A 22,293-nucleotide genomic window follows, 5' to 3' on the forward strand; every position below is an offset into this window, starting at 1 on the left:
CCTACTACGTCACATCAAAATGGCTGGTGTTTTAATTACGATTGGAGGAGATATATTTCTATTTTAAATTGCGCAATTTCTCAAAAAAAGTTCACGCTCTGATCTGGCGTAACCATGATTATTTTTATTGGATGAAATGTTCAAGTGGGCATAATTGCACAATTTTTTTCTATGTATTAGTTTATGCATTTATTTGAATAAATGTAATTGAATGCATTGTTCAAATAGCATATTTGTACAAACTTTTGTTTATGTATTAGTTTATAAATTGTCCTGTCGAGTTGCCTATCAATTTATCTTATTTGTTTTGTTTTTATTTCCTAAAAAAATGGTCCACCAAAGACAGTCACACTATGAGGTTGAGTAGCATCCAAATATGTAGCAATTTTTGTTAACAAAAATTCTGTATCGGGATTAGGAATCAAAATATATTCCCTTCCTCAGTCCAACACTATTTTGCCTTTATTACACCGCAGCACACACTTGAAGGTAAAGAAATACGTCCAAAACTAAATTTTTTTTCTATACCTCCCGCCTTCAATATAAGCATGAAGTAGCGAGGATATCATGTGAAGATGTTCACGAACCCAATAACATCAAGCATGATTTGGATTGTTGAGGGTAGAGGTCATCCCAGACTAATCCACAGGCGTTAGAAATTCACACCTTCAAGGTAGGGGGCCAGACTCTTCCCCTAAGAAAAACTCGGAATACACATACGGTTGCCAAATCAAACGTGCGAATCACATTTGATATGATAATACAGAATTTAACCTAATCTATGATTACCCAAGTCAACAAATGCGATGGAATCCCGGATGCCAAGCTGACAAATACTGAGCTCCGCATCGGAGACAAGTTCTATAGGCATAGATGTGCCCTTTTTTAAAGAAAATATTAAATTTGCCATGAAAATTCTTCAAATTACGAAAAAAGAAGTTATAAACATGTTTGAGATTGATATTTAATTTACATCGAACGTCTTCTACGAGTATTTAAAAAACTATACATGATTCTTAAAAATGAAAAGGTGTCGTTGTGATATTTTTGGGTGCTGTTTGATAATTAACCTCTGAGAGTGGTGCATTGGTTTTCTTGGCGCCAAAAATAAAGCGATTTTTCATTGAAAGCCGAAAAATCTTTAAGTAATTTCACGAATCAATAATTGGGTAGTGAGGGGCAAGAGTCCGCGTGGGGCAATATTCCTTTGGCGAAATAGTTCTCTAATTTCCGGGATTATGACTCTTGTAGTAATTCATTTTCAATCATGTGATCGAATGTAGCACATGGGTGCATTCAATGGAAGACGATGGACTACATACCGTGAGCTTTTTTTCATTTTTATGCATCTTTCATCTACATTGAATGTAACAATTTTTGTTAAAAAAATTCTGTATCTGGATAAGGAATCAAAATATATTCTCTTCACCCACTTCCCACTTCACCTCATAATTTTTATCTGTGCCTTGGGCGTTTATTTAACTACTATGTTTGTTAAGCGTTCCTTTGTATGAATTATTTACCTCGAAAATTCGTGTAGTTAGCTGGTTCACAACTCACCATATGGTGTATTAGTTGTAGCAAGTGTCGTTAGGTAAGAGTCCTGGGGCAAGTGTCCCAATGAGGATTCTTGCCCCACGGACGCTGACTCCTGGCCCGCTTCATACCATTGCTTTTTCTATGACATCATAGGTTCTGCTATAAATATTACATTTACATACAATTAGTCGATAATTGCGTAGAAAGAAAATGCGGAACTACAAGAGTAAAACCGATCGGAGGGGATTGGGTTGGTGTTGTTACTAGAGTGTTGACTTCCCACCCCGTGGACTCGGGTTCAAATCCCGGCGGTGGCAGAGAATATTCAGAGACTGCCCGATCTCTGCTTGAACGTTGTGTGGAGGACGTTTCAAGCCGTCCGTCAGTTGGGACGATAAGCCGTGATTCCCTTGGCTCCTTTTGTTAAGAGCAGGCTAATGCCGAAGCCGGGAATCTCTCCACCCTTCCTTAACCTACGTTTCCCTCATGGCGCATATGACCTCAACTGTGGGTCGCCTCCTACAAATACCATACCATACCGAACGGTAAGGATTAGGACAGGAAGGGAAAGTGGAAAAAAAGGACGCCGGGAAGCCAAATGAACATAGAAGGCGAATAAGATGTTTTACCATCAAATAATCCTCCCTTAACTCCTTTAAAACCTTCATGCCAATTAATTTCCTCTTCAACATTCAAAGTCCACCTCTCAGAATACTTTCCTTCGCACACATCGGGATGCACATGTCTCTCCTTAGAGTGCATAAGCAAAACTGGCGTAAAAACTCAAAGCTGTCCCAAATTCTAACGAGTTTCCCCTATACTAAGAAACTAAACGTGAAGAAATCTAGTAACAATGTCAAGAGTTGCGGTGTAAAGCGGTGCCATGTGTACGGAAAAAGAGGCATTTACATCACCGGAAAAACTGACTATGATTGAGAAGGTTGTGGAAAATTATTCTCGACCACATCAATTTTTGATTGGGAAAATTGTTGGTGGACAAGGTGAGAAAAACCTTACACCATATATTCTGGGCAGGGAAAGGTCACGAAGGAAAACTGTGATTAGGACTCTTGCCCCATAAGGGTATGATACTTGTCCCACGTGAGGGGCAAGTTTTACGTTTTGTTTTGCTCTTACATTTTTTTGAAGAATAGAAGTTCATTATTTTTTCCACAGCAGTGGAAAAAAGTACGTAACGGTGAAGAAGTTATGAAAATAAAAATTATTGAGTGAACTTGAACGTGAATTTATCTACATCTACATCTACAAATTACCCTGCGAGCCACCTCTAGGGTGTTTGGCAGGGGGTGATCAATCACCAGCATGCAGCATGCATTTGGACTCCCACATGCACACCACACCGTCCAAGAAACGTCCCGTATAATAACAAACTATACTACTATATGCTGTTAGAAATAGAATATAGAATAGAAATTCAGAAACATGCAGTAAGTTTTACATAGGTTAGTAGGCTACATTACAAGTCATGCAATCTATTTACGCGTTCTATTGCTGCCGTTATAATCTCTTATTGATCGTGGAAAAAATGACATTCGGAATCTGTCTGTTCTGCAATCTATCTCTCTTATTTTATTTATATGATCTGATCTTCCGTAGTACGTTGGCGTCCGCAAGATATGGTTAACTTCGTCAGAAAAGACACTGCTCTTGAATTTATCTAAAAGGTTTAGTCTATTTTTCAATCTACGGTCCGACAGAGATTCCCATCCGAGTTTAAAAATTAGCCTTCTCATGGTCTTGAACCCAGGACCTACATATTACAGGATCACGAACTAGTGATTTAACAACCGCGGCTATCGAGATACTTTATAATTTGTTTTTTAGATGCATACTCTTGCCTCTAATTCTCCTTTTTCCTTATTCCTTGAGTGAACTTAAACGCATGCTATTTTTTTATAATTGTGTTTAAGATGCGTACTCTTGCCCCTAATTACCCTATTCCCCTATCTGTGAAAATACGAATAAAATTCATCCATTTTCCAGATAATTTCATTTCAAAATATAAACATTTGTTTCAATACTACACCTCAAACTGAAGTATCTTGAAATATTATAAGGACAGTACTGAAGACATACTTTCGGATTCATCACTTGTTAGACCCACTGCTTCGCAGGAAATTTGATTTGCGGACGCAGGTAATAAATTTTTCACAGCCTTAGACAACGGTTTGGAGACGATTCGCCAGACAGCTTTAGGGGGAGAGGGCACCACTCTAAAGAAAACAGTGAGGATTGCACCTGCCGAGAGGTGCACCTGATCCCAGCCAGCTACGGGATGCAGAACCACCCCTCGTCCAACATCGAGCGGTGTTTCATGAAGTTTTCAAAAGACTCGCTATGTTATTATAGCATTCTACCGGTTAAGGTAGGTTTCCATGGAGTACAGAAGAAGTAATCTGAGAGCCTCCCTTTCCTTCCATCACTGCCTTCTCCAATTCACTGTAAGACCTACTCCTTTTAAATATCTCTAAAAATCCCATTCCCTTCCTTCCCCTCCCTCACTCATCTAACATTCTACCCTCTAACACCATTTTCAACATCCCCTCCTCGCTAAGTACTCCCTCCATCCATACCTTCAGAATCCTTCGTATTTCATCTAGAAGCTCCATCTCCTCACCCACCATGTCCTTCGTTCGGCGTTCCTTTTCCTCTCCGTCCATTTCACCCTCTCCATTTTTCTCCATACCCACATCTCGAATGCCTCCAATGTTCTCTCGTCCTCCTTCCTGGGGTCCACGTTTCCGCACCGTAGAGAGCTACACTCCAGATCAAACTCTTCACTAACCTATTCTTTAAACTCCTTTTCCTTTAAATCCTCTCAGAAGCTCCTTCCCGTTCATGAACGCCTCCTTAACTAATGCAATTCGCTTCCTGATGCCCTTACTACTGTATCCGTTTCCCTCTAATGTGCTGCCTAAATAGTTCAATTTGCTCTACCTGCTCAAGTTTTTCATCACCCACCTTTATATCACATTCGACATTTCTCGCTCGCGATACTTTACAAAACCGCAAAACTTTCACTATGTGGCTGCACAAAATATGGAAGTATATCAGAAGACTGATTTCTTGAGAAGACCGGAGCTGTCGAAGAAAATAAAAAGAGATCATGAGAATATAAAATTAACAACGTGGATTCCTACGGCACCATTGTCAGTTGAAGCGACAGAAATTTGATCGTACTCTCAAATTGTTTCATGCAATCACTGAGGCTGAGTTTACAGTAAATAAATGAATAGAATAGGACACATATATTTTTCAAGGTTAATTAAAGCTACCCCAAAATTTGTATTTTTAACGGTGGTAAAAACTGCAACAAGGTCATACAATTTTCTCTAGGTACTCGGTAGATATCGGACCAGAGCACTGCCGGATAGCCGAAAACGCCGGATTACTGGAAATCACTAATAATTACCTAATCAAACGGCTGAATATATGTTTTATTTCATATATATTTGTGTAAAATATATGTTATTATGCACTACATTAGTGCGTACACGTATTTGAAGTATTAACCCAAAGTAAAACTACAATAACTACTTTCCTTCTCCCTTTCCACCGCGGGACAACTGTTCGTGCACGTCTCTCCTCTCAGTAAGCACTACTTATCTTATTTTACGAGTTGGAATAGGTTCACCTGCGATGTGAACGTCTCGCAAAACCGAGTTACCCGCTTGGTAGCTGCCAGAATAAAGACGCCGAATTACTGGCTCGGCCTGAGAAGTGAAGTGCTGGATTATACTTAGAGGGAGTACTGTACTCCCAATGTTTTTCGTGCAACCACAGAGTTAAGTTTAGAGTAAATAAGTATATAGAATATAATAAATTGTTCACACATAGTTAAAACTAATCCCAAGCATATTTATATGCAATAGTAGTAAAAACTACAATGAGAATGTACTGCAATGCATGACGGATAAAAAGCAGCCCTGCTATACAGCCTAGTTGCGGCTAGCACGCGGTCACGTGAATGAAAATTAATATTGAAAAATCTTGCTTAGAAGAGGGTGAATTTTACCTTCAAAAATAAAAATAAAAACCTGACACGAGGATTCAGGATAGGGGCTGAAAGGGGATCGGTTAATTAATTTAAGCGTCTCGTAGAACCGACCCTAGCTCATTGTTGATGAGTTTCAGCTGCGGGCTTTTTGGACAGTGGGATTGTGTTCTCTCATTAAAATCTATGAAATTCAAGTAGAACGCGAAATATTTTTTTCAATCAAGACTCCTACCTATTGCAAAGCAAGGAAGACAGCTGCATGCAGCTTGAATGAAACCAAAACTCTGCCTAGCGCTGGAAAAAATATTTAGTTATAAAATAAAGGCGAGCGAGTAAAAGTGACTGAAAACAATTTTTTAATTGAATATATGGTTGGTATTACATGCTGAAATGAGTATAAATTGTATAAATAACTATGTATAAAAATCTATGTGTTTTATCGCTAGGTAACTGATGTTATAGTTACTATGGTGGGAATAATTATATTTTTGGTAATATTGTGTATGATGCAGCGTTGTAGTTGGGCCGGTACGGCGTGCCCCCTAAAATCCAAACTCGTGATAAGCGTACCGGTTAAAATACCTTTTTGAATCTGTAAAAAATAGCCCTACTGTAAATTTTCCAAATGATTTCAAAAAGAAAAAACGGAAATGATCATTTGCTTGTTCAGAGTTATGTTGCGGCACAACTCGGAACCAATATAAGAGTTGGAGTTTGACATTTCAATCCCACCCGGATGTATAATACATGTTCAGCTGTTGGCAAATTTTGGTGAGTACCGCGGATGACGCAGTGCGTCGAAACCGCGGTCGTGATCAAATAAATATATATGTGGAAAAACAAAGTTCAATTTTCATTCATCGGACTCCATGGAATGAGGCCCAAGAACATGACGTTTAGGCGTTATATCTGTTACCGTTTCGCGTACATTTTAATGGCCGGCACCACTAGGCAAACGCATCTCGTTCATTGTGACTTTCGTCATTAACCGCAGTGAAAGTATTTTTTAGCTGAAAATCGTCTCGTTTTCTTATTTTAGTGGTTTTTATGGTATATTAGCTCAATTACACATGACTTCCGTTTATTTCCTCGTGAAGAGCGGATATAGATGACTATTAGCGCCGCTAGTGGCGATTTTGAAATATATGATTTTAATTCGCGCGGAACGACAACAATTCTACAAGCGGATTTGAGATTCCTCTAATGTAATATTCGTGGAATGGTAGTAGCCTCACGAGCGGACGCGGAAAAATGTGAAACGCGACGCACACTAAGCGCAGCAGCGTGCTCCGTACTGCTATCTCCCCCCCCCCCCCTCCTCGTGCCTTCCTCGACTCTCCCTTGAGACAGCAAGCAACATGGCGGATTCACGGTGAGCGAAACTCTGAACTCGTTCCCGACAGGTGCGGCGAGGGAGGGGGAGGGGAGGGACGGAGGATATCGCTTGCATGTGGAAAACCGAGCAAGCCCCACCTCTTTTCCTTGCTTGTCGCTCTTTCTCTCTTTCTTTTTTCTCTCTCGACGTCGCCATTCGGGAAAGGGGATGCACGCGGAAGGCAGGGCCACGTGTCTTGGAAGGCGTGCCCCTCCCTTATCCACCTCTCCCACCCTCGTTTCCCCTATCGCCCCCACCCCTTTCCCTCGCCAGCCCCGAATCACGTGGAATTAATGGCGACCATCGCGGCGGCAAGCGGACGGGGTTGCGACTAGGGAAAACTAGATTTTTTCGGGGAGGTGCACGCTCCGAAAGTTTCGCAGCGAGTCGTTTCCTTCCCAAGGAGCCTAGAAGAACCTAGGTAAACTTTGCTGATATCCTCACACTAAAAAATTGAATTGATTAATCATTGCTGAACTTATATAAAGTATGAATAGTGTTGGTAAGTAATCTATTGAGCGTAATTGGATTACTTGTAAAGATTACTTTTGCAGTAATGTGTACTTGTTACGATTACTTTCTCAGTATTTTGTACTCGTAACGATTACTATTTTCGAAATGTAAATTTTATTCGTAATATTCACCTTACAGTGAAAGAGGAATCATTAGGTACTTGCTCATAATAATGTGTTATGCTGTAGCCTACTTATGATGGGTGCAAAAAATATTTCCCATTGTCTTGTTAAAGCAGTTATAATTGCATGTGTCGAAGTGTAATAGCAAATTTAGCAATTTCAATTACTCAATTATTTCAAAATTTTACTGCATTATTCGACAGTTGCCACGTGGTCTCCGGAGTGGAAAATCTTACAAGAAGTATGTATAGAATTTTGTGAATACTAAAAACATTTACTTTCGCTGTGATAATTTTTAATGAGAACCTCGATTTTCTAAGAACCTATTACGAAGTTTTTGGGATGATTGAGTCCAGTCACCCAAAACTCCCATAAAAGTACGACACTGGATAAACTGTATGCCTAAACATGGGTGTAACCAGCGAGGGGCTTCTAGGGGGAGCAGCTGCCCCCCCTAGAAGCAAATATCTCAAAAGTCTTTAAGCAAAATCAGTACTGAATTGAAACGAAAGCATTCAACACATTTTCTTTAAACCCACGAAAAATGATATGTATTAGTATAAGATATGTAACTAAAACAAAACTATTTAAAAAAATATAAATCTCATAAACTAATGTCACAACATGGTTTGCCCCCTCCTAGACCATGGCTTGCCCCCCCCCCCCCTGGTTATGATCCTGGGTACCTCCTTGTGCCTAAATGCACGCCAGTTGAGTACTAAAAAACATTATATTTGGCTTTAGCTGAAAACAAAACTAGTAAAGGTTCACCAAATGTTTTCGCCCAAATCGCCTAGTATGAAAGAGCTTTGCTTCACCTAATGACACTATCACGGGATGAGTAATTAATGAGATCGTTTCCATGGAATGGAGGGTCTCCTGCCCAGTGAAAAAAGTGGTTCGCCATAAAAAATATGGCGTTGATCATACTAGTCACTATAGGCGGCAGACGTTTAATGGACGTCAATCGGATAGCATTATGACCGATTATGCGCACATAAATTTGGCATTCCATAAAATTGGGAAATCCTGTAGTATCGACTCATGGCATGCATAAATGAAGATAAACGAAGGCACCATTTTATATGGATACCTTCCCTGATAAAATTGTCGTTCGAACTTAAACGTCCTCAATACTGCCTTTAACCGCAGTTACACCAAAAGGAAAATTCAATACTTTCACGGGAGTAATCGTGAGAAAGAAGAGTGGCAAATGAAAGGCTTTCAAGCAGCCTGAAGTGGGCTATCATCCAGGGAAAATAACATGAGAACATGCACATTTCCCTTCGTTAATATTTTACACACAGTCAATTTCAGTAAACGTTTCGCTTAGCAATTGCCAGATAAAGCAAGATATATATGTTGAACCGATTCAGGCGTGATATAGTGGAAGTTCGACATATTGAAATAAAAGATAGTTGCACTTCTCCGCAAATGCTTACGACGTGTTTCGGCTCACAGAGCCATCATCAGGTACTAGTGGCGTAACTAGGAATTTGCTTTGGGGGGATGCGGGCGCTTTATGGGGTACGAGGGGGGTCAGTAGGGGCTACCCCCTCAGGAATAAAAGTTCATAAAAAAATTTGAAAAATAACATGCCTGAAAATAAATTTTACATAATTTTGGTTCTTAAAATTTAAATTTAAGCAGATGCATTTATTATGTATCAAATCCAGACAAGATTCTTAAATATTTTTTTGATTTCTCTGAGGCTTATACATCCCCTCATTCCCCCATGGTTACGCCACCGTCATGTATGACCATCGTGGAAAAGTTCATTTACCATGGTAGAAGAGGATATTCTTCACATTCTTGACTTTTTATTGGTACTGAACAAAAGCGGTGAAATATACCAGCTTAGCATAAATTTTGCAGCAATTTAAACGTATATATGCCCTAGATAAGAGACCTGTAAATACATTCACATAATAGTCTGCTTGCCACCTCCAGGATGTTTGGAAAGGGGTGGCAAATAAATAGATTGAAGCATGCGAATTATAGGATTAGTGATGCATTTCTGCAAAAATATTCTAGATAAGTAATATCCTGTCATTCTTATGCCATGTATTCCAATTTTCCATTATATATTCCTCAAGGGGTAAGGTGTTTGGAGGGCTGTTTAAATTTTAATTATAAATAACAGTGACGTAATTAATACGAAAAAATTTAATCAATGGACATTTTTAACAAATTAATGAAAAGAAGACAAAATTAACAGAAATGCATCTTTCCTCAGCAATACAAACAGTGAAAAGATCTTATAACCACAGGCCATTCATAATCTTCGTTAATTATTACACGGATATTAGATTCCGTTTCCCATACCTCTGCACAATTCACAGTAGTTGACGAGGGCCAGGGGACTTTTCTATGCGGATACCTTTTGACATTAACTGGCAATAACTATCCTAATTGCATTTCGATGCTGCATTTTTTAACAAGGCGATGGCCGAGTGATACCTCTCCCGTTAGAGATACCTATTTCGAACGTGCCATCTGAGAATGCTGTCCTCGATTATCAGGTAAACTCGACACCAAGGTAACTTGATCTCCGGCAATTCCAGGAACGGCCTAAGACAAGGATCTTCTACCCGCGGCTCGCCTGCTAATTTCTTGCGGTCCCTAGAGGCTAAAATATATTGTATCGCGCCACACAATATAAAATACACACCAAAGCCTTCGTGAAAAAATAAGCAATGTCAAAAATTACATGTATTGATTGAAATTTTTAGCCAATAAAGATTTTTGCACTTTGAAATTGTTTCTTTTATTAATATTATTGATGCGGTGGTAAAGTGACGTGGAGCATTGTGGCCCTCTGGACGATGTGAATTTTGGCCCTTACATGAAAAAAAGGCTGAAGACCCCTGTCCCATGGGCGCACCCAGCGAGGAGCAGCAGGGGGCAGCTGCCCCCCCTTACCCGGAAGCAAAAGTAAATTTTATTCAAAGCTAAAGTTTTGAACAAATTTTTAATTTGAACAAAAGTCCAAGAAAAGTGATACAAGAATAAATTATGTAAATGAAATAAAATTATTATTGACAAGCAAAAAAATTTAAAAACTAATGAAGCGATGTTATGATTTTCTTGACATTTTAGTTTCCATAACCTTTTCTGTGTTCCAACTTGAACGACCACTGATTGCCCCTTCTAGTTTTGATCCTGGGTACGCCCTGGCTTAAGACATCAAAATACGTTTCGTTGTCTACGTTGCATAGGAGATCGGATCATGGCAATTTCACCGCGAGGGCGGAATAGGTTGGTTGGTTGGTTTCTTCTGGCGAAAGGGAACTAGTCAAGTGGGTGCGGTGTTGCCGGATAGAACGAGCGGTGGTGGATAGGAAACGCGGGCGCCCACTTCCCCCTTTTTTCGACCCCATCCCACACGCCATTATGCAAGCACGCGCCGCCGTCAGCGGCACCACGGAGCGAATATGATCGCCAGTCTCTTTCTTTTTTTTTTTACTCCGAAGAAACGCAAGCGATCGCGCGGAGTGGCGCATGCGCAAAGAGTGGGCGAGATGGGGAATCGTTACGATGTTTTTTTATCCACAACCCAACCCTCTCCTTTCTTGTTTCACGACACGGAAATGGTCGCGAAAGAAATCCACGCGTACACTGCAACGCCGAAGAGTGAGAAAATGGTCTTGACTTCGATTTTCCGTGATAATGGATATTAAAATGACTAATTTTTGTTGAAACTGAAAACATTTATCACAGTGCTGTGCCAGGAAATTGCAGTGAAGTTGGACTGGGAGTGTAGTTGTAACACAGAAGAGGTTAAAGAAACAAAAATTTTGAGAAAATCATGAGAGCGCTTCATTAGTTTTTAAAATTCTTTGCTCGAAAAAAAAATTTTTATTTTATTTACATGTTTTGTTCTAATATCACTTTTCTTTGAAATAAAAAAATTTGTTCCAAACTTTCGCTTTGAACTAAATTTACTATTGCTTTTACTTAAATTTACTTCTGCTGCCCCCCGCTGGGTACGCCCAGTAAAAGAGGGGGTACAGGGAAAATGAAGCTAGAAAAATAAAAAACATATAAGTACCTCCATATTCATTGGTTTTTCATCACAAGGATTATCTATATTTAACGAAGTTTTCGCCCGCGTTCCAACAAGCGTCTTAAGGTGAATGTACTTCCAACAGCAGTGGTGTAACTATGCAGGGGGATGAAGGGGATCCCCCCCCCCCAAAGCCTCAGAGAAATAATTTTTTTTAACAATTGTTTAGTTTTGATACATAATAACTGCATCTGCTTGGAGTTAAACAAAGCGCCAAAATTATGTGAAATGTATTTCCAGGCATGCTATTTTTCAAAAATTTTCCCAGATCTGCCCTCGCCAGGGGGAGGGGGGTCACCCCTGAGGCCACTCCATTCTCCCCCAAAGAATATTCCTAGTTACGCCAATGTCCAACAAGGAATGTCAAAAGTTCGAAAAAAAGCTTCCAAGATTCATATAACGGGGTCTCCAAATGGTTTAAAGAGCCAGTTTGGCAGTCTTAGACGATATCTACTTACATCTACGAGGTACTGCGCAGGCCTACACCAGGGTATGTGGCACGGGGTGATTCCACACCAGGCATGCATCACCTATTCTAGTCTAAATAAGAAATGAAATTTTGAGGGAGAAATCTGTTTTCTTAAGTGGCCAGTGGGCCTTAGTTTTATAACTATTATCCATAGAAAGTACTAAGAAAACTTCCGTATTTATGCGATGCAATGTATGGGTAGTATATCCCCATCCGCGCCCCAATTAGAGCCTAGCAACGGATTTGAACAGTCTCCGTAAATGTGAATGGAGCTATGTTGCCATTATATTGATGTATTATTATACTAGGTGTTTCAAGAGGAATATGCAGTACCTTAGGAGGTTGTAAGGGAGACATTTTAAAGCAATTTTTGTCCATAAACAACGCGTTAGCTTGTCAGACACATGCCAAACACACAGGATAACGACACGCGGTCAGACCAGTAACTAGGAGAGTACTAAGGACACGAACTATGCTAATAAAACTATAAATTAGCAATAGAAACCGAAAAATTGGCGTAGTAAGGGATTAATGCATGATTTGTAAGATGCCAAGAAATGCATGCAGATACCTACATCTACATAATACCCTGCGAGCCACCTCTAGGGTGTTTGGCTGGGGGAAAAGTGCCTAGTCCTTACAAATACAGTAAGTTATTAACCGTCCATGCGTAGCCTATTTTACTAGTCCGAATGAAGCTGTCCTAAAGGGCTGTGTAAGCAAATTGCAGTGAAATCGCGCAGACATATTGGAGTAGAAGATAGAGTACAGGGAAAACGAGGCTAGACTAATGGAAATCCTGTGCCCCCATATTCACGGGTTTTTCATTGTAATGATTGACTATTAGTACTTGATGACGGTTTCGCCCGCGTTCCAATCCTAGAGCTGAACTATCGAAGGTATTCTTCTGGTTCTTTATTGTACGGGTAAAAACGGCATCTAAAATCTACAGTTTCTGCTGGCTATTTCCCTAATCTTTTCCTTATGATAGTTTATACCATAATAATTCGGCTATCTCTCAAAATACCTTGAGCATCAGGCAAAAAGATTTGTACTGCGGGAACGAGGCAGCCTAGTCTACCCTGAATGTGTGAGAACCGCTCGCCGAGACGTTATCTGAGTCATGATCGGTTATCTAGGAACAGCTCTACCTACATCAAACCAAACTAACCATTGAGGGAGTGATCACCTATCTGTTGTGCGGGCCACGGGTTGACGACTCCCCAACTCCATTTCATGGTGGTATGTATGAGACAAGGAGACTGTATAGAAGAGTCCCAATTCCATCCTATAGAATTTTGATTTCTGTTGCCACTTCGGTCGCATTTTAATCGGCTTTCAAAAATATCAGCGGCGCAGTGATGAGTGCAATGCGATCCACTTTTTTCAAATATTCTGGGTTATAATGTTTCTAATGCGAGGAATAGCATTGAAGAGTTATGAATTTGATAGACCACATCATTATGAGTGTAAATTTCAGTTGACACTCCTAATCATACCTTATTTACCCGTGAAACTCGGATGAATTTGTACGTCAGCGACGCTAGTGGCGATTTCTGTAAACATATTTAAATGCGCGGCGGGTGACACCCCGCATGAGTGGATGAGGCCAGCTTAAGATCTTTTTTTGTATGATTCGTGGTAAAAGAAGTAGATGGTCTTTCTGCAGCGCTTCTTTCCACCCGCTGACTGATCGCACGATTTGTCCGACCAATTTAACATAACGCCCCTTTAGGCTGTTAAACGGACATTGAGTGTGATAATTAAGTTGAGCTACGGAGACATGAAAATATCAACGTAAGTTGGAAAAAAATAAATAAATCCGTAACTCTGAGCTGGAAGCGACCCTTTCTTTCCTGTCCTTGTCTCAGGGGATTAACACATACTGTCCTTAACATAAATTATTGCCCAGTTAATTGCAAAACCGACTTAGTGATATTTACTTTTTCCAACTTTAATTTTGATTCGATATTTCCTTTTCTCGTACACGAATTAGCTGGGTTCGCAAGACGATAGTATGCGCAAGTGATCTGTTTGACCCTGATGAAGGAAGGTCACCACCAAAGCCAAGTGTCACCACCAGATAGCATTCAAACTTCGCAGTGCGATAGAATATTGAATTTAAGAGATATTGCACTTTGTTCAATCGCCCAATTGGCTTTCGTGCTCGAGATATTATCGATAGAAAGTAATGGTAAAACGCTTACAGTTATGGAATCCCATATACAGGGTTTTTCAGGAGGGATCTGCAATCCTTCAGGAGGTGGTAGGAGAGACAATTTTAGGCATTTTTTGCCCATAAACTAAGGGTAGCATCTCCTTCGTTGCTTATCTATTGCTACGCGAACATTTTTTTGGATGAACATTGTAGTTACCATGAAGTGTATCCAGCCTTTTTGACATTATTTTTAATACTCTGGATTTACAAGGACACTAAATAAAGCTCAATTAAACGAGAATTTTGAGTGATTATAAAAATATTATTGCGAGATAAAAAAATAAAATGTCGAAAAACCTTGATACCCAAGAAAAACCGTTTTCATGGTAACTGCAAAGTGCATCCAAAATATGGTTACGTTGCCATAGCTCAGTAACTAAGGAGTTGCGACCCCATCTTTATGGACAATGATATGCTTTAAATTGTCTCCCCTACTATTTCCTAAAATATTGCAGATTCCTCCGGAAGAACCTTGCATAATAATACCGCAATGACAACATTGCTCCATTCACATTTACGGAGACTTCAACTCCGTTGCTAGGCTCTAGTAGGGGTGCGGAAGGGGATATACTAATAGTGGCGGATACATATGGGGGGCGCATGGGGCGCCCCCCCCTCTCGGGACTGCCCGACCATTGCCGACCATTACAGAACCACAATTGTAACTTTATTTCTCATAAGACATCATTGTCTTGTAGATGCGTATAATCAGTTTATCTTAAACTTTGCATGTAACTTTATTATTTTTTATTACGATAAAAGTAAAGGTAGCTCAAAATATCTTACCCATACATTGGTTTATTGTTGTATCGCATAAATACAGGCGTTATCTTAGTACTTTGTATGGATAATATTTATAAAACTAAGGCCCACTGGCCGCTTGAGCAAACACATGTCTCCCCCAAAATCTCATTTCCCATTGCACTGCGAAGCTTGAACGAGATCTGATGGTGACAAATGGGTTATTTCCGTTGCGAACAAAAATACCTTCCCGGCCTGAAAAATGTATAGCAAATGCATACAACTGGCGACCGCCGAAAAAACGTCGACGCCTTTGTCTATTTGACTGTTATGTCTTTTGTTAACCAGTGCCGGATCGGCGTTCCGGCGCGTTCCGGTACCATGACACCACTAATTTCTACCGATCCAGGTTTCGCAACATAGTGCCAATTAATTAAGGTCAATCCTTGACTGTGGCATTACGTATAAAACATTCAAACCTTAAAAATGTCATAATGTGCCGAAACCAGGGTCGATATAAATATGTACTGTGTGGAAAGTGTGGAAGTGTAATGTATAGTGTGGAAATAGACAAGTACATACTTTCATTATATTAAATATAAAAGATTTCCGCCATATTACGCCCTAAAGTCTTTTATTCACGTTAGTGGCCTAAGCTCATAGATATGTAGAAGAAAGTTTAAAATTGGGTGCGATGTCCTCAGTGAAATCCTTCACATTCCTTAGGAGTGAGTTGCCGGGGATTATCACACTTAAAAAGGGGACATCTCATAGAAACACCGTTGGGATAACAGCAAAACTGAAAGGGGAAAAAGAACCGACCCGACCAGTTGGACTGTAAGCATTTTCGAGGTCAACGATTGTAATACCACATAGTCCAGGAATTTTACGCCCTTTTACTATAGTAGAAGGTCAATATTGTGGCATCTACGATTATTAAGGCTGTTTTACATGAGGCACGTACTTGAACAAGCTCTCGTGTCTGTGAAGGCTCAGTTAAAATGGCGTCGTGAAAAAAGAGGAATTGCTGGAACCTATGAGAATGCATTGACGTGAGATGGCATAATAATTTCTTTTACAATGTCATTCCTGCATTCGCTCAATGTCACGCCATGTTGAGAAATTAATGTAGTTCTATTCTGCGCAATTACATGTCCCGTGTAGAACGGCCGTTACGGATGCAAGCAAACTTTTTCCACTGACGAATGTAAAAAACATATTTTCAAACAAGAGATAAAATAAAGAATAAAAATTCGAGGCTCATTAACTGATCAGACGAACCTAATGTCCTCTATCTTTTGGTAGATATCCTTTGACCTTCTATCCTTTGACTAAGTTAACCTATAGCTAAGAATGTAAAGAAGTATTTCTGACATGATTATGTGAATTTCAACCAGATGTCAACATTCAAATAAATACAAAACAGAAAAAATACTCCATCACCTCGATTTTCATTTGATTGTTTTAAATAGTGAAATATGTATATGATATTAGTAAAATAAGACATTGCAATATTTCCACTGACTTTAATTATGACCCTACGCGTTTCGTCGTTACAAACAACATTACATTGTAACGATGAAACGCGTAGTACCATAATAAAACACAGTGGAAATATTGCAATGTCTTATTTTTCTAATATATCTTAACTTTCACCATATCGTGCCCAACATTATACAAGATATGTATATGACAAACTATGCTTACAGAATCCATTGCGCTTTATTCACCAACTATAAAAATATCTGCAAAAATACCCAACTGCAAAAAATTGTGCATTGCGGGTGACTCCCGTAAAAGTTATCACCGCGGCTAGTCCCGGTATACTTAAAATAAGTATAATTAATCTGTGTAGGCTACAGACGTGAGTGCAAGGTACGACAGAAGCACCAAAGTATTTCAAGACTAGAATTGGAAAGCCCCAGGAGGAATGCATCAGCGTATTGCTTTAAGGCCGTTGTACACGGGTCACGTAATTTCACAATCTGACGTGTGCAATAAGGCGCCGACAAAATTGCATCGTATAAAGCGGTGAATTGCTTGAACGCCTGCGAGAATGCATGGGCGTGAAAAGGCAAAAGTAGCCCCCGTTCTAATTCCGATCCTGCATTCGCGCAATTTCACGCCATAATGAGAAATTAATTCCATTCTAACCTGCGCTATAACGTGCCTCGTATATAACGGCCTTTACAGTAAAAAGTTCAAACGGCTTTATAGATATATGCTAGAGCCAATATATACCAGATTCTTATCTCGTGACACTATATTTAGAAACTGAGAATATTTAAGTATCCTCGCAGAAACATTCAATGCTTAGATTGGAGGCTATATAGCCGGAGCACGATTATGGAACAAAAGTCTGAGAAGGATTCTTTCTCTTTGTCTGTTTTTAGCAAATATTTTTTCGCTGCATGTAAACCCTAACCTGGCTCAAACCTGCGTAATTACTTGCCCCGCTTAAATCGGCTTTTCGACATTCGAAATCAGCGAGGTGACCGATTTGTGATTGAAATGGCAGAATCTATCTCCCCAGCACGATAAAAAGAGTGGTCGAAGGCTGAAGGGGGAATTTGTGGGGAATAAGGACTGAGCGAGCAGAGAGTAGGGTCTTAGGGCTCGTTAGGGGATGCACGGGTTAAAAAAGCAAAGGAAGGGGGAAGATGCAGTGAGACTAACCTGGTTGCGAGACTCTACAAGCAGCGCCATCTCGGGACATGCGGTCGAAGCACTCGCAGGCGGCAGGGCAACCGGCGATGTCAGCTGGTATTTCCTGGTGAATAAATTGCAATTTTCCACTTTCTATTCACAATGGCAATTCCGCGTCATATACATGAGTACCTAAACATAAAATGTTCCACACAGTGAGCCAACTCGCTCCGAAATGGGGTCGTCAATTAGAAGGACATAACGAACCGCACAATAATGGTGATCATACATTAAGGTTGAACTTGCAACAAAAAAGAGAATTCCAATAAGAAAAAACTATCAACAAAGCATGCCGACACCATTTCTTTCATTAAATTTCACTGAAATTTAAAGTGCTTGGAGGAGAAAGGACGACATGCATAACCAGTGCTTAATTTCTCATGTAATATTGGGTACCAAAAATCTGCGCTGCGAAGTGAGAAAGATTATGATGAATACCACATTGTGCTTTGGAAGTGTTTTTCCTAAATCAAGTCCGACTCAAGAATGTTTCTTCAAGCGAATAGTTTAATTAAATTTGATACGATTTGTCTTCATTTATGAGTATTTTTAAAATATCATCGTTTTATTTTATAATTGGTAAAATATGATTCGCTATAGTAACATTTAATACAAGTTTTAAAAAATCGGAAGTTTTATTGTAGGGGGGACGGCTTATATTTGAAAATCATGTGTGGATCAAATGTGTGCGTATGCGTTCCGGTATCTAAAATTATAGAAATTAAGCGCTGCGTATAATGATTTGGGGATTAAGAGCGTTATTGGAGAAGTAGCCAATATTTCAGTCTCAATTACCTTCTTCGCAATCCCTTTAATTCGTTAAACACGAATGAAGCATCATTCAAGATTCCATCGCGCGGGATTTAATGTGGAGGCTAATAGATGGAAATACAAGTGAAATACTGAGAGGAAAAATGTTATGAATGGACATTATTTATAAATACACCCAAATACACCGAGATGCCGAAAATGCCCGATTATGCCCGACGCATTTATGCTGGGTTAAAGGATGTAACTATAAAGTGTTTCTAGGATTAGGGTGGTTTCCTATTATTTTTTTATTGCCTAAATCGAAAGATTATTACTCCTGGAGTACGTATTTTACGCTTTTAGATTTTTAAATGACGATATCTATTTTTCGCGATCAAATGAAAAGTGAAAAATTTCAAGCGCGCGAAAACGCGACGCGTAAGTAGGAATGAAGGGAAAAAGTCCGTACGACGCATTTCTGGTTCCCCCTCCCGCCTGGTAGGTGACCTTGATCGAGGCTCTGAGCGCTGATAGGACGCAGGATGCTAACGGGTAGCTGAGTACCTTCCTGTCTGGTAGCGCATGGCTTAAAAAAGGTTTATTAATACCTTATCAAGCGAAGAAAACTTTCCGACCTTAGCCAGTTTTAATAGGTGATTATTAAGACATGTTTCCCTGAGCTCTGTGACTCATGCATGCATTGGTAGCCTCTGACGATGCATAACTCCTATCCTCTCGTGTAGAAACTAGGTCCCTGTGACGTCACGTGGAGTGGAATCGCATGGGCGCCAATCTGGCCTTTTTCAAATGAGGATAAAATTTGACCCTTGCCATTCGTCTAAACCGGTATTTCAAAAACCAAATAATTTGAGTATTATGAATACACTAATGGTGAGTAACGAATCGCCATCAATGCGTTTTGTTTTCTTTGATGAAGGAAACTACCCTATTCTAAAATTCCTAAAATATATGCACTAAAACTACGTAAATTGCATAATTTTCTATTGATTTGTCACAACATGGAGCATATTACAGCGCTATAAGGCCTATAAAAATGTGAATGACACATTGCACAAATCAAAAACTGTACAATTTGGCGAAAAAACGTCATCACTTGAGAAATTAAAGTGAGCCGCGGGTTTCCAGTGAACGCTAGTAGCCCCCGGCCACGTGTTCGAAAAACTGGCGTAACATTCGGCGTCGCGAGAGGATTTTTTAAACTTCTTCAGATATGTGTTCGTAACACTTTAATGAATCGCAAAAATCAATTCTTTGAAATAAATCTCATTTAAATGCTAGTTTTGGTCCTTTTTATTTAAAAAATGGCGAAAAAATTGCGTCCGCCATGTTACGCAAGGGTTACTCAGTTCAAAATCCCTGAAACTAAATTAAAATATAACAAAGTTCCATGTCAACCCATTACAACCCAATGTTGCTTTTAAGTAACACCCAAAAATGTATACACTTTCTGCTCTATTCCGGAAATATTTAAACTACGTGTTCAATTGTGCTGTTAATTTTAATAGCGAAATAAGTATCTGCCATAATTTTTATGATTGAGAAGAAAATTTTCGTGTTTTCAAAATAAGAAGTCTTGAAATTTAATTTCTTCCAGCAGTACCTCCGGGTTAGAAAAGGTTGTTGGATGATACCATTTCTTAACCCTATAAAATATTCAGACAGAGCAGCAGGAGCTAGATTTGTAAGATTTTATGAAAACTGAAAAACGTCGTTTCTTAGAAAGTGTTATCATGTTTGCCTGCTTTATATCGACAGCGGCGAATTTACGTAATAGCAGCTTTTAGATGAGATACGGAGGAGACAGAAGGTATGGATGAAGGGGGTGCTTTGCGGTGAGGGGAAGTAAAAAATGGTGTTAGAGGGTAGAATGTTAGGGAAACGAGGGAGGGGAAGGAAAAGAATAGGATTTTTAGATAGATTGAAAGAGAGTAGGCCTTACAGTGAATTAAAGAAGGTAGTGCTCGAAGGAAAGGGAGGCTCCCAGCTCACTTCTTGAATACTCCATGGAAACCTACATTAATCGGTAGAATACTATAATAAATAAATACAAATGATGTCCCGTTCATTGATTATCAATTATTTTTGGACATTGTTACAAAATTTCTGTGAATTGAAGAAGGCAGTGCTGGAAGGAAAGGGAGGCTCCCAGATCACTTCTTGAATACTCCATGGAAACCTAGCTTAATCGGTAGAATACTATAATAAATAAATATAAATGATGTCCCGTTCATTGATTATTATCAATTATTTTTGGACATTGTTACAAACTTTCTGGTGCCTATCCCAAAAAGCGTCATTTTATAACTATAAACATTTTTCTTCGATTCCGTCCTTAAGTGCGTCGTCAACTTATCAACGATATGGTTAAAGAACGTTGATTTTCCTTTGCTCAAGAAGTAGACGGTAGATCGAAAAACAGAAATATGCGCGTCTATTCATTTTAAGCCCAATCACAATTCTTCATTTAAAAAAAACTAGTACTCGAGGCCATTGCACACGCAAATGCGAAGCAAGGGTTGGCTCTCACTGATAAATTCGCAATAAGACTATGTAAAATGCATTATTTTCTATTGATTCGGCACAATATCGAGCATATTACATCGAAATAGGACCTATACATATCGATAACATCTTACAAAAATAAAAGCCTGTAAAATTTGATGAAAAAAATACGTGATCGCTCGAGAAAGTTAAGTAAGTCGTTGGCGGTTTCCAACGCCGGGCGCACGTAACTGAGCCCCGGCCGCGTTCTCGAAAAATTGGCGTAATTTTGGGCGTCGCGAGCTAATTTTTGAAATTTCGCCAGATATGTGTTATCAACACTTCAATAAATCTCAAACATGAGTTTTCCGAGTTGAATATTTTTTAACGCTAGTTTTTGTCCTTCTTATTATTAGTTTTGTCAAACCAATCTTTGACCAGCGATGATGAAAATAAATTAAATAAAATAAAACAGAACAAAATAATATTCAATGCGTCGAACTTCCTTTATGTCACACCTGAATTGGTTGAACTTATCATTGCTAGTGTAACCGTTAAAAAGAAACAATTGGCGCGAGTTTACTTCGGAAGACATTGTGACGGAGAGAAACGCATATTTTCTTGTCTGCTGTGCGTGGGAAGTAGACGAGCCATTCCCTTTTGCTTCTAAGATGTTAAACCCCTCCATGCCGTTCTCCGCCAGCTTTCCCGCCCCTGCACCGCAGCAGAATCAACGTGTTTTTCGAGTTTCACGAGGCAAAGACATTCTCTCTCAGCTATCCGCCGTCTCCATCCCAACCACTCCCCCTTTCGAGGGATATAAATGGGCGTAGGAGGAAGACATCCCCCACTCTAGGATGGGGGAGAGTGTTCTAGGAATTTCACTCGGCAACTAAGAATAGTCCGTTTTATTCCTTAGGATCCGAGCGCAGTTTACTGCGAACATTCCCCTACCGTGATTGAAAAATTGGAGCGTCTTCCTTTGCTAAGGGACTCCAACGAGGCGTTCTAAAATCGGTCTCTTGTCGCAGCGAAGTAAGTCGTCGCCTTGCCCATCCAAACATCGTGGGTTCGAATCCCTCTAAGTCAGTTCAGTTAAAAGTTCTTCACCACGCAGGGCATGGACGTGTGTACGAAATAATAATATATAGGTTGCCGGCCTTGCCTTGGATACATCGCGATCTCCGGCCGACAAAGTAGACGAAGTCATGAGTTGTCCAGAACATCCGACCACCAATTACACCACCAAGACATTATCTCAGATGGTACTTCAG

Source organism: Ischnura elegans, chromosome 7 (assembly GCF_921293095.1).
Source record: "Ischnura elegans chromosome 7, ioIscEleg1.1, whole genome shotgun sequence".
NCBI lineage: Eukaryota > Metazoa > Arthropoda > Insecta > Odonata > Coenagrionidae > Ischnura > Ischnura elegans.